Genomic DNA, 13220 nt, shown 5'->3' with positions numbered 1-13220 from the left:
ATTATCAATCTGTTTTCTGTCTTTTAATATTTATGCAACTGAACATTCCAGAAACCATTTTTCTACGAACGGCACAGTCCTGAAGGCATTTGCCCCATTTCTTCTCCAGAGACTGCTTCTGATGCACCATCATGATGTAAATCAAGACATTATCTCAGTGTTCTAATTTCAATTTAAATCATTGCCAGTTCTAAGTGGCATTTAAAATACAGCTTATTTTGTCTTGTTTTAAAGCTGATATAAAAGGCAATTGTGTGTGTGAATATGTATTTTTACTGTTAAATTATGTTAAATGTATTCATTTGACAGCAAAACAGAAAGTGTACAATTATGTACTTAAATTTCATATTGTTCATGATGTTCTTAAAAGAGGAATATCAAGACAACCATATTTTCTGTGACATTAACTGTTTTCACATACTTAATTGTACAATAATTAAATAATTTTAATTTAAAAAAGGTGTTATCAATACTCCTCCATAAATCAACATTTGTTGAATTCTATATTCTTATAAATGGCCTTGTAAATTATCTATAAACAGCTGATGCCACTCTGAATTTATAACACAGTGGTATCGGAAGTTTTTAAGGGGTCAGAGTGGACTCCATCAAATCCTAATTCATTCCATTGATTATCTTCCAGAAATGTTTGAGTGGTGTACCAAACCAAGAGGCTTTATAGAAGTTCCTGAGAAACTTCCTGAGCACTGTTCCTCAATGCTGTGAACTGAGGCCAGATGACCTTCTTGCTCTACACAGTCACTCTGCAAAATGACATGGGAGATGAGATTCATCAGTCTGTTGCAATTTATACACACAGGACACAGAGATGGGAATCTGCGCAATATGATATTTGTGAAGTCAGAAAAAAGTCAGAAAAATGAAAGTACAAAAGGGCTGAGGCAAAAATCAGAGTAAAAAAAACCGAAGCAGATAATCAAAAACCAAAGAAACAGATGGGCAACCAAAACAAGAGGGCAAGACAAACTCGGAAAACAAAGCAAAGAGGTGTCGTAAGGCATCTCAATAAACAGGCGTACTTGAATCTCGGCACTGAATATGATCAACGTTCTGACAAGGAACACTGTGGAGACTGAGGTTGACACATGAGGGAGGGTACATGGGAGGGTAGGTGACAGTCTAGGCAGGGCTCGGGAGAAAGGTGGGCTAAACAAATGGACAACAGGTGGGAAATATAATAAGGTAATGATACAATAACAGGGTGAGAAGAAACCATGGACTGGATATACGTAAAACATACGGCTCTGGATTAGGGAGTAGACATTTGCATAGAGTTGGAGACATAGTGATAGTAAGAGAAAGGTGCGAACACTTCACTGAAATTATCAGGGATCAGGGATAGCATAGGAAGGCGGAGTTACAGAACAGTGTGGAAAACTATGAGATTATGTTAGTCAGTTACGTGATTAAATCTGAACTACCCAATTAAAGTGACTGTTAGTTTGTTAGTTAGACAGACAGTACGTGTATTAATCTGATTAGTACTGTAAAATATCTAAATTAGTAGTATTTAGTAAGAATAGTGCTTTACAACATTTAACTATCAAGAGAAGCCAGATGTAAGGAATGCAAGGCTGGAAGAAAGGTTAAAAACCCGGAAACCACCGAAACCACCCGAATAGTCAAGCACGCAGACAGGGGAGTGACTCGGGCTCAGAAACATTCAGACACTGACATCACAGGGGATGCACAAAGCAAGGACTGTAATGGGAAACAATAACCAGATATGAATGATATGTATGAATAACGAATAAATAACGAAAATAAACAATAATAAACACTAAAACAGACAGGACAAACTCAGGAACATTAAACAAACACCAGAGCGTTACTGATCCGTAATCCATAGAATTATCCCCTTAAAATTAATCAGAAACAATATTTTCAAAGCTGTTCTTTTAAAACTAATTCCAGGAGAGATATGAGGATAAAGTAAGTATTTTTGCATGACATCATCATAGTATCATCATTCTGTAAACATTGCAAATATTGAGCTGCCCATGAGTATCTTGGCAAATACACTCAACAAATTGGCAAATAAATAGAAAAAGAGAATTATGGATAAATCCAGTCCTTGGTTCACCTAGGAGCTATCAAATGTATTTAATTCTAGAAATAAATCATGGGCCCTGGTAGACTCTCAAGCGACACTAGTCATTGGCTTACTTTGAGACAATTAAGGAACAAATGCATGTCATCAGTGAGGAGAGTAAAGGCTGAACATTATATTATTTTATTTATCAGCTCCTGTGCAAATCATACAAAGTTCTAGAGAAATTCGCTGACATATCATATGACGTGACTCTGTTTTCACTTTTGCTCATTTTAAGTCTCCAATGTTAACCTTAAATGGTCAAATGGATGGCATTCATACAGCGCACTTATCCAACAAGCTTTGCAATTGATGCTTTACAACTCATTTGCCCATGCACACACACCAACGACAACCCGTCTTGCTCAGGGACACTTTAACACACCCAGGCCAAGGGATCGAACCAGCAATCCTCAAACTGCCAGACAACTGATCTTACATTTGGAGTGAATGTCACTCCCTTAGTTCAACCATAGTGACAACTGAGGGTAACTGTTTTTAGCAATTGTTATAATTGACCTTTTATTATTTAATGGATGAGCATACTCAGTGAGCATTATTAGGTAGACCTGTACATCAGCTTGTTAATGCACATATATTATCAGCCAAGGATGTGTTAGCAACTAAATGCATAAAAACATGAATGCAGAGTTCACCTCACCTAGTGCCTTGACGATTGTTGGATGCTATCACCCACGTGGGAAAACCAACAATCCTTGGTTTTCTGATGACCTTTGAAATTTGGCCTGGGCTGCTGCTAGGAGATCTCAGAGCACAAATGACTGGAATAATTTTAGGTGTCTGAGAAATCATTAGACTTATTTAATTCGCAAGGACATATACATTTTTTCTCTGAAAAATACAACATAAATAATCCAGATACATTTTGGAAGACAATAAAGTCAATTTCCACACACAATTGCACTTCCTCTCTCCCTGAATGTATTACTATGGATAATACCACAGTAACTGACAAAGCAACAATGTTACATTATTTTAATAAGCATTTTATATCATCTGGTTTATTCCAAAATGAAGATGTTTTAAATACTGCTGTACCTTCCTCTTTCCAAAATATAATTTTCAGTTCACTCCTTTTACAGGATAAGAGGTAGTAGATGCTCTTAAAGAAATACATTCCTGAAAGTCAGCTGGCCCTGATGGACTTAATCCAAATCTGGTGAAGATTGCAGCCGAAGTCATTGCAAAACCAGTGACATACATTTTAAATTTATCCTTAGAGACATGCACCATCCCAAAAATGTGGAAAACAGTGTTTTTTCTTCCTCTTCTGAAAGGCGGTGATCCTGCACAGTTAAACAACTACAGTATATGTCATGGTGGGAGGTAGTGACCGATTTGGGCCACCAGAGGGCAGGGTCTCATTGTTTTCACCTGGCCCTCAGTAGTGCCACGGGTGCGTTCCTCCTGAGAGTATTTAAGGGCAGTGCTGACAGTCTATCAACGCTTTGGTGTCCACTGTTCGCTTTGGCGCAAAGCTGGTAAGCACAGGGTAGACTCAGAGATTGTTGAGTCAGGTAATGTGCTGGTTTGGGTTTCTGACACTCGTTAAAGAAAGAGGTAAGGAAGGTGTTCAGTTTGCTAGTGTGTGTACACTGCTGGCGCCTTCCTATAGGTTCCTTGTTTTCGTTCTCTTTTATTTTTCATGCTCGTGTGAGCCTGTGGTAGAGGGACGGTGTCCCCGTTAAATGTATTTTGGTTTGCGTTTTTCTCCTGAGCTGCGACTCAAGGTTTTATTTTCGTGCCTAGCCTTTTGCTAGGTTGTACTTTTATTTTATCCCCGGCCCGGGGATTTCAGTGCTCAACTTAAGCACTTATTTTGGTTGGGTAGTCGCCCTGCTTTTTAAGGGTCGTTTTATTTTCTCATAGCCGTTTTGGGCTTTATATTCTGATTTGATCGGAGTTTTCATCCGTATTATTTTCTGTTCCTCCCTCTGTTCCGGGAGTATTCCCCATTTGTATTTGTACATCCCAGTTCCTTTCTCTTCCACGATTTTGTGGCATAGGGGTTTACCTTTAGTCGCGTCTGGCTCTCCGCCCATCCTCGACATTACACTATATGCCAATTTCCAAGCTTTCTATTCTATCTAAAGTACTTGAAGGTCTTGTCTGTAAGCAGTTAAGAGTTTTTATCTGAAAACTAAATTCTTAACAAATATCAGTCCGGCTTCAGAAAAAAAACACAGTACAACCACCAAAGTCTTAAAGGTTTTAAATGACAACTCAAGCCTTGGATAAGAAACAGCATTGCACAGCCTTGTTCTTTGACTCATCCAAGGCGTTTGATACGGTGGATCATGTTGTATTGAAAGATAGACTGATCAATGAAGGTCTATCTATGCAATTAGTCAGCTGGCTTGAAAATTATCTTTTTGACAGGAGTGTCTAAATGGATAATTATACATCAAATTTTATGGTCACACATAATGGGTTGCCACAGGGTTTGATTCTTGGCCCTATCCTGTTTACTATTTCTATCTTCATTTTTATGCTGATGACACAGTATTGTATACTTTTACGGCTTCTGTTGATGAGGCCATGGAACACCTTCAAACGGCTTTTAATAGCATTCAGGATGACTTGTGCAATTTGAAACTGGTTTTGAATGCAGATAGGATTAAGTTAATGATATTTTCTAAAACCAAGACTCAGGCTTTGAAACAACACATTGTAACCCGACAAAATAAATTAATAGAGCAGGTAAATACATACAAGTACTTTGGATTTCATTAGTCTGTCAACTTTTTTTCACACTTCATGTAGAAAAACTCATACAGAAACTGAAAATCAAATTGGGTTTATTTTATAGAAACAAAGCATGTTTTTAATTTCAGGCAAGAAAACAACTTGTAATGTGATGGATTATGGAGATGTTGTTTACATTTGTGCAAGTAAATCCTATTTAAGCTTATTGGACAGTGTTTATCATGCAGTATTAAGGTTCAATACTGACTCCACTGACTGCACACATCATTGTACCCTGTATCTAAAAGCTGGACTGCCCTCACTCTCAGAACGTAGGCGATACCATTGGTTAATTTTGGTCAGCTCCCACTGTATTTTAAGTGCTGTGCTAGAGTGGACAAATACAAATTTATAGGCATTGAGACCACATGACATCATTTTGTTTAATGTTCCAAAAGTGTTTTTTGATTAAAAAGCTTTCAGTTATGCTGCTCCCTCAGCATGGAAGAAGCTACAAGAGAAAATCAAGCTTAATACACTCATACCTTTAGAATATGCTAAACTGCTTATCGGCGATACAATGGACACTGTATGTACTTGTTTACCTCAATGTTTTTACTTGTTTTAGCCTAAATCATTTGTATATTGTCCCTGCTCTTCTGTGTCTTGCAGTGTGTAATGCAATGTCTGTGTTATTTGTTCTATTTTAAGCCATTTTGGCCAGGACTCCCTTGTAAAAGAGAAGTAAATCTCAGTATTTCCTGGTAAAATAAAGGTTAAATAAATAAATAAAAGCATTGAATACTTGCTGTATGGTTGTTGTTGTTATTTTGTATTTAAACACAAAACCGAGAACTTATTTTAAGTACAGCCTGACCAATGTCACCAGAGATTAGATGTTGTGCTCCTACTCCAACTAACAGTTGTTTAATCATTTACAAAATTCCCTAATTCAAAATATATTCAAAACTTGCCGACTGCACCTATAAAAACATGTAAATCATCCTGAAGAAAGGTACTGTATGGTGTTGGGAATATTCTCATGTGTCTTGTGGAATTAAGTTTGAACCGCAAAGCAACACAATCCTTCTGTGATAATTGTAATATTATTCATGCAACAATACAAACAAGTGAACCCTCTAGGTGACCAGCTGTGCCTACCAGTGTGTGTGTGTGTGTGTGTGTGTGTGTGTGTGTCTTTTAGATGTGTATTCAGAAATGAATTTTGTTCAATGTGATATATGATAAAATCTACACTTAGTGAGCACTTTATGAGGTATTTCTTTGACTTATTTTTTGACTTATTACATTGCTTATTCGTGCTGCTGTAGCCTATCCACTATCTGCCTGAAGCCCCAAGGCCGCCTGAAGGCCCGTGCTCTCCTGCAGCTTTGTTCTCTCCTGAAGCCCCGGGATGGCCTGAATCCACGGTCGCATGAAATTCCATATTCCTCTGAAACTCTACAGTCGCCTAAAGCCCTGCATTTACCTGAAATCCAAGTTCGCCAGCCCTTCTGATCCGCCTTCATCCCTGAGCTATCCAAGTCCCTCCGGCACCTCCCAAGGACCCTTGTCCTCTCCTGTGTTCCCTTGTTCCGCCCACCCTCCAGGTTTGGGAACTCTGTCCATGTGTTCCCTTCATTTTACTCTGTGTACTTCAGTTTCTGTGATTGTTCTATTTTCTTTGCGTTTCCTGTGTTTTGTTCCATTCTGCTTTACGTAGTCCTGTTTAGTCTGTTCTGCCACTCATTCCTTTCACCTGTTCTCTCCCAATTAAGTGTCTCCGCCTCCCACTCCTTATTTGTATTTCTTTCCTCTCTGGTCTGACCTGTTGTCTGGTCATCAGTTTTGTATTAAACCTGCCTCTGTTTGTTACTTGTTGCTAGTTCGTTGTATCTCATTTATGACTCTGTACCTGTGAATTTCCTTCCCCTGGTTCTTGCCTCCGCTTCCCCGTTCCTTACCTTTGTGATATTCTGTTTTGTCTTTGCTCTGTTTTGGATTTCCTGTTTTATGATTTCTGCCTGGCTTTGGACTTGTTTTTGTACCTTCGCCTGTGTGGACTGCATTCCTGTTCTTATAATGGAGGGGACTGGCGGAGAACCAGGAGCAACTAAGGATGGTACCTTTTAAGCGGTCACGCCAACGTGGTCGCCACAAAATCCCGGGAGATAAGGGAACAGGGAGAAAACGAAACAGAGCGAGACTTCTCCCGGAACAGAAAATAACCCGGAGACAAACTCCGACCAAATCAGAGGACAAGCCCAAAAACGGCTATCAGAAAATAAGTGACCCTTGAAAAACAGGGCGAATCAGAAAATAAAAGCGACCCTTGAAAAACAGGGCGAACAACCCAACCAAAATAAGTGCTAGGAGACGAGCATTGAAACCCCAGACCGGGGACCAAAATAAAAGTACAACCTAGTACAAAAACACTAGGCACGAAAGTAAAGAACCTTGAGAACACAGCTCAGGAAAAACACAAACCAAAATACATTACCGGGGACAACGTCCCTCACACAGAAGCTCACACGAACTAGAAAATAAAAGAACCTTTAGGAAGGCGTCAGAAGCGCACACAGCACTAACCACCTGATCGCCTTCCTTACCTTTTCTTTTAAACGTGAAAAGAAACCCGAACCAGCACGATACCTGACCTGACACACACCGAGTCTACCACGTGCTTACCAGCTTGGTGCAAGAGCGAACAGTTGACACCAAAGCGCTGACAGATTGCCAACGAGGGATTTAAATACCCTCAGGAGGTAGACTCTCCTGGCATTAATGAGGGCCAGGTGAAAATCATGAACCCCTACCCCCTTGTGGTCACAACTGGTCACTACCTCCCAACTCTTTTCCCCGTCATGTACCTGTCTGCTTGGATTGTGACCATTGCCTGTTAAAGAATGCAACTTGCAACAAGCATACATTTTGAAGCATTCTCATTTTTGTGTCCAAATTGCATACACGAAAAAAAAAGAAAAGATGAACAGTATTGTAGGGGCCAAGGTTGGCATAGTGGTGACTGTCCCATGCAGTTTTTTAGCTGCTGTCCCCATTCTGGGGCTTTGTATGATTTCACTCGACTCCACTCTTGTACATCAGTGGAATTTTACAATTCCACCAGTTCATGCGCCATGGAAGAATATGTCATGAGTGAAGGGACAAAGGAGTATAATGGAGAATTTGAAATAGAGCAATTGCATTTCATCAAAGTTACATTCAGACTCCCTTGGATGTTATTGGATGTGCATGTTTTTGAACTGCTGTGCAGGTCCTTTGAATATTATATAAATTCAAAACAAAAACGATGTTTAAAGTGAGAGATAATGTCATAATGGTTGGCAAAAGCCAAAAAGACAGGAAACTTAGCCCAAAAACTAAGTTTTAAAGAAGAAATAGTTATTGGCAAAAGCAGAAAAAGACAGGAAATTCACAGAAGCACCGAGAACATTATCTTGTCCTATGCACTGACAAGGCTTCCAACACATAATGCATTTATACCTGTTATGAGTACTGTACCTATGGTGGTCTGCTTCAAACAACATGTACCACTGGGCAGGCTTTATATGCATAAATCAGTTACTAATTGACAGAAGACTAGAAACCTCGCCTTCCATGTCTTCAGTGCTTGGTGATTATAATAGGAATACTATCAGTTCATGGCAAATTGTTATCATGAGCTGGTTGGGCCTGACAGTTTTATCTGACAGAACAGTGGTTTGTGGGAGGACCCAGTAACACTGTGTGATAGAAACTTGAGAAGACTCTTTTGGGTTTGGTTTGGTATCTGTGCGATGTGACCAGCAGACCAAAAATGTTATATTATATGTATGTACTCCTCAGTATTTCAAGGGGCTGAGATAGGATTCTGCAGGGTCCCTGCCCTGATGGCTGGTCTCACTGGCAGCTGCTATCTGCACGTTGCTGAGAAGAAGACATGGCTTGATGCTGAGGTAACATCCTGAAGCCCTGCCTGTTTCACTGTGGAAATTTAGCCTAAGAGCACTTGTGGGTTTGTGGTTTATAGCAAATATATTTATACACTCAGTGAGCACTTTATTAGGTATTTATTAGACTTGTTTTTTAGACTTATTGGTCTTCCACTGCTGTAGCCTAACATGTAGAGATTTGAAGCATTAGGTGTTCAGAGATTCTCTTCTGCATGCCACTGTTGTAATGTGAGGTTGCTTGCATTACTGTCAGCTTCCTGTCAGCTTTGACAAGTCTAGCCCTTCAAATCTGACAATGCGTTGAAAACGTGTTTTTGCCCACAGAACAACTGCTCACACAAAAGCATGGTTTTATGCATTTAGTTTCTGCCATATGATTGGCCAATTAAATATTGCAAGCTGGTGTACAGGTCTACCCAATGAATTGCTCACTGCTCACGTAGTGAACAGACAGCACAACCCATAGAAACAGTTGGCGTAAAGCCTTTTATTTTGCCAAAACACAACAAAAGTTAAATTAAAAAAACAAGGCCAAACTAGCAGCCAAAGCACTGCAGGAAAAGGAAATGCCAGCTCTCAAACAGCAGTCCACAGCGTTCAGTCCCCAAAAACCCCAATCTCTCATGCGGAGATTCTCTGAGAGGGGGAATCAATTTTACAGAATTCCTGGCAGTCAAAACAGCCGGTCTAAATGACCAGCTCATCAGGAGCATTTGGGGGTTAGGCGTCTTGCTCAGGGACACTTCGACACAGCCCATTTACCAAGCTTTTTTTTTTCTCTCCCTCTCACAGGTAAACTGTTTGAGTCTTGGGGGAAACCTGGTCTCAGAGCATCGTCAAGATCAGCACCAGTTTCTAAAAGACATAAGGACTCTTCAGATGGCCCAGGTACTGTGGGAGGGTGGATTTGCTAAATTTGTAGAATCCTCACTGTCTATGGTACGGGAAGAAATCTTGTCTTCTGTTGTCTGTAATCAACTTAATTTACTCATTTGTGTTTGCATGTGCCGTTTCATTTCTACGTGTACAATTATTATTATTTTTTATTTTATTTTTTTGCCACCCAATGTGAGTTTGAGCTGTATATGCAATTTCTACCCAAATTTGTAATTGCAAATTGTCTGCAACTGCTGCCCCATATATTGACAAACTGCACTGCCAATTCAGGAGTGTGTAGACATGATTCTCTAAAACAAATGGTATTACCAGCTGTTTGTTTTGCACACTGCTGACTACAACCAAGCTCGCATACAGCAGAGTTGGAGGAAGACCTGTCATAAGCAAGCAGTCCACAGGTTTTGGGTCCCCCGATTGACCAGTGGGGGTTGCTAGATTGTGATGAATATGTGCCCCTATCCAACCAAACCTTACTAGTCTCTGGACAATGCTATAAGTATATGTGTTGATGCACTCTGATATGCCTCTCCTTGTTCAGGAGGGAGAATAGCTATGGTCCGATGGTACAAGTCCAAAAGACTTTCAAAAGTGTGCTCCCGGACAGCCAGACGATACAAGGAGAGAAGAGCACGGTGGGCAGTCAGGCCATGCAGGTAGGCATCACCTTCTTCTTCTACCTTTGGCCCTTTCATTGTTAAAGCTATGATTGCAAACTGAAAAGTAACAGGTGTTTGCCCATATGAGGAGTGTATATATATATATAAATTTCTTTATATTATTTTGGAAAAACACTACACACAATTCTCTACATTATCAATCTTCATTGATAAAATCTCTTGTGTTCACATGGAAAACACTACCATTCAGAATGCTAAACTCAAACCACAAATCACACCATTTACTCCTCATATGGGCAAACACCTGTTAATTTTTGGTTAGCAATCATAGCTTTAGCAATGAAAGGGCCAAAGGTGAGCTCCCCTGTGTTGGAGAACAATGGATGCCAACTTTGCAGAGAGAGGTAGAGAGAGAGCGGCAACGGGGAAGAACGTCATCGGCCAGGGTGTCATTGGTGATGTTGCTGGCCAGTGAGGGGGGAACATCACCTTGTTTGCAGCTATAAATCACCAAGGCCTCCTCCATCACCATTCAACCCTTGGCCTCTATAATAGTGCCCATGTCATTACTTTCCTGGACACACTACACAATATCCGCACTCCAGCCGATGGCCCAGAGCAGCCCAGGTACGATGTCATCTGGGCCAATGTAAGTTTCCTCCTGTTCTGGTCCACAACTGGTTCATCGAGCCCCCACATTTTTCCATTCTTTATCTACCACCATATTCTTCATTTCTCAACCCTATTCATGAGTTTTTTTCAGCTTGCCATTGGAAGGCATACAAACAAAATAAAAATCACAGAGTCCAAAGCCAGGCAAAAATCATAAAACAGAATATCACAAAGGTAAGGAACGAGGAATAAACGGGATACAACAAACAAGTAACAAAGAGAGGCAGGTTTAATACAAAACTGATGACCAGACAACGGGGCACAGGTCAGACCAGAGAGGAAATAAATACAAATAAGGGGTGGGAGGCGAAGACACTTAATAGGGAGAGAACAGGTGAAAGGAATGAGGGGCTTGGGGCTTGAGGCGGATAGTGAACAGGCTACAGCAGCCCGAATAAGCAATGTAATAAGTCAAATAAATAAGTCTAATAAATACCTCATAAAGTGTAGATTTTATCATATATCACATTGAACTAAATTCATTTCTGAATACACATCTACAAAGACACACACACTGCAATAGCCCTTCCACTGGTAGGGACAGCTGGTCACCTAGAGGGTTCACTTGTTTGTATTGTTGCATGAATAATATTACAATTATCACAGAAGGGTTGTGTTGCTTTGCCGATTCAAACTTAATTCCACACGAGACATGAGAATATTCCCATATGTTTTTATGATTGAGGTGCAGTTGGCAAGTTTTGAATATATTTCGAATTAGGGAATTTTGTAAATGATCTAATTTCTTTACAATTATGACATAAAAGAGGAGATGCAGCTGTCTTAAACAACTGTAATGTTTCTGTATTTGTCCTGTGTGTATTTATGTTTTAAATAACAATGTTCTTGTCATTTATCCATTTTTCATACATCCTTGGTTATTGTTTTCCATTACAGTTCTCATTTGTCATCCCCTGTTATGTCTGCGTCTGAATGTCTACCAGCCTAGTCACTAGTCTGCGTGTCCCACTATTTCGGGTTTTCAAAAATTCCTTCCAAACTCACGATTCTTACTTCCTGCTTTTTCTTGGTAGTTAGATGTTGTAAAGCACTATTCTTACGAACTACTACTAATCTAGGTATTGTACAGTACTAATCCGATTAATACACTTACTGTCTGTCTAACTAACTAACAATCACTTTTATTGGGTAGTTTAGAAATATTCACGTAACTAATTCACTAACGCAATCTCTTAGTTTTCCTGCACTATTCTATAACTCCACCTCCCTATGCTATCCCTAATTACTCGCTTAGTTTCAGCGAAGTGTTCGCACCTGCCTCTGACTATCACTACGTCTTCAATCTTTGTTACGTGCATCCAGTCCGCGTTTTCGTCTCCTTCCCGTTATTATGTTATTACCCTATTATGTTTCCCCACCTGTTGTCTATTTGTTTAGCCCACCTTTTTCCCAGCCACGCCTAGATTGTCACCTTCCCTCATGTATTTAAACCTCAGTCTCTGCAAATTGCATACATTGTATAAGGTTAGAGAGGGGGAACTTTGTGATAAAGCAAGATTGAGTGTTTTAAAAGAGAAACAGAAATTTAAACAACCAGAGGAAAAGTGGAACAAAAGCAAAAGAAAAGAGATCACATATAGCTTCCAGAAAGCACCAATTAAATATGTAACATGCTATGTACATTAAATGAACAGAAACAATTGCTGTGAACATGATTTCACAGAAAATACAATACAATCTCAAAGATATAGGTCCAATTAGTATTTCCACTTTCATTGGGTAACAATTCATGTTTTTTTGTTATCAGCTATGCAAATGAGCTGGGTGACAACTGACAGTCCATAGCAATGCTTGGCCGCCCCACACTGAAAACACAGCAACAATTGCTGGGAACATGATTTCACAGAAGTGACTGTAGAATATTAAAGATATGGGTCTCTAGAGTAAATGTATACCCCCTTTCATTTGGTAACAATTTACAGTTTTTGAGTTATGAGCTATCAAATGAGCTGAGTGGTAACTGACTGAATAGCTGAATAGCTGAATTGCTGAATAGCAACGTATGACCACCCTACACTGGAAACACAGCAACAATTGCTCGGAACATGATTTCACAGAAAGGACTGTGGTTATTGTTTTCCATTACAGTTCTCATTTGTCATCCCCTGTTATGTCTGCGTCTGAATGTCTACCAGCCTAGTCACTAGTCTGTGTGTCCCACTATTTCGGGTTTTCAAAAATTCCTTCCACACTCACGATTCTTACTACTACTAATCTAGGTATTGTACAGTACTAATCCGA

The sequence above is a fragment of the Conger conger genome, chromosome 9 (genome assembly GCF_963514075.1).
Source record: "Conger conger chromosome 9, fConCon1.1, whole genome shotgun sequence".
Classification (NCBI taxonomy): Eukaryota; Metazoa; Chordata; class Actinopteri; order Anguilliformes; family Congridae; genus Conger; species Conger conger.
The sequence above is the reverse complement of the archived record's forward strand: the minus strand, read 5'-3'. Positions refer to the sequence as shown.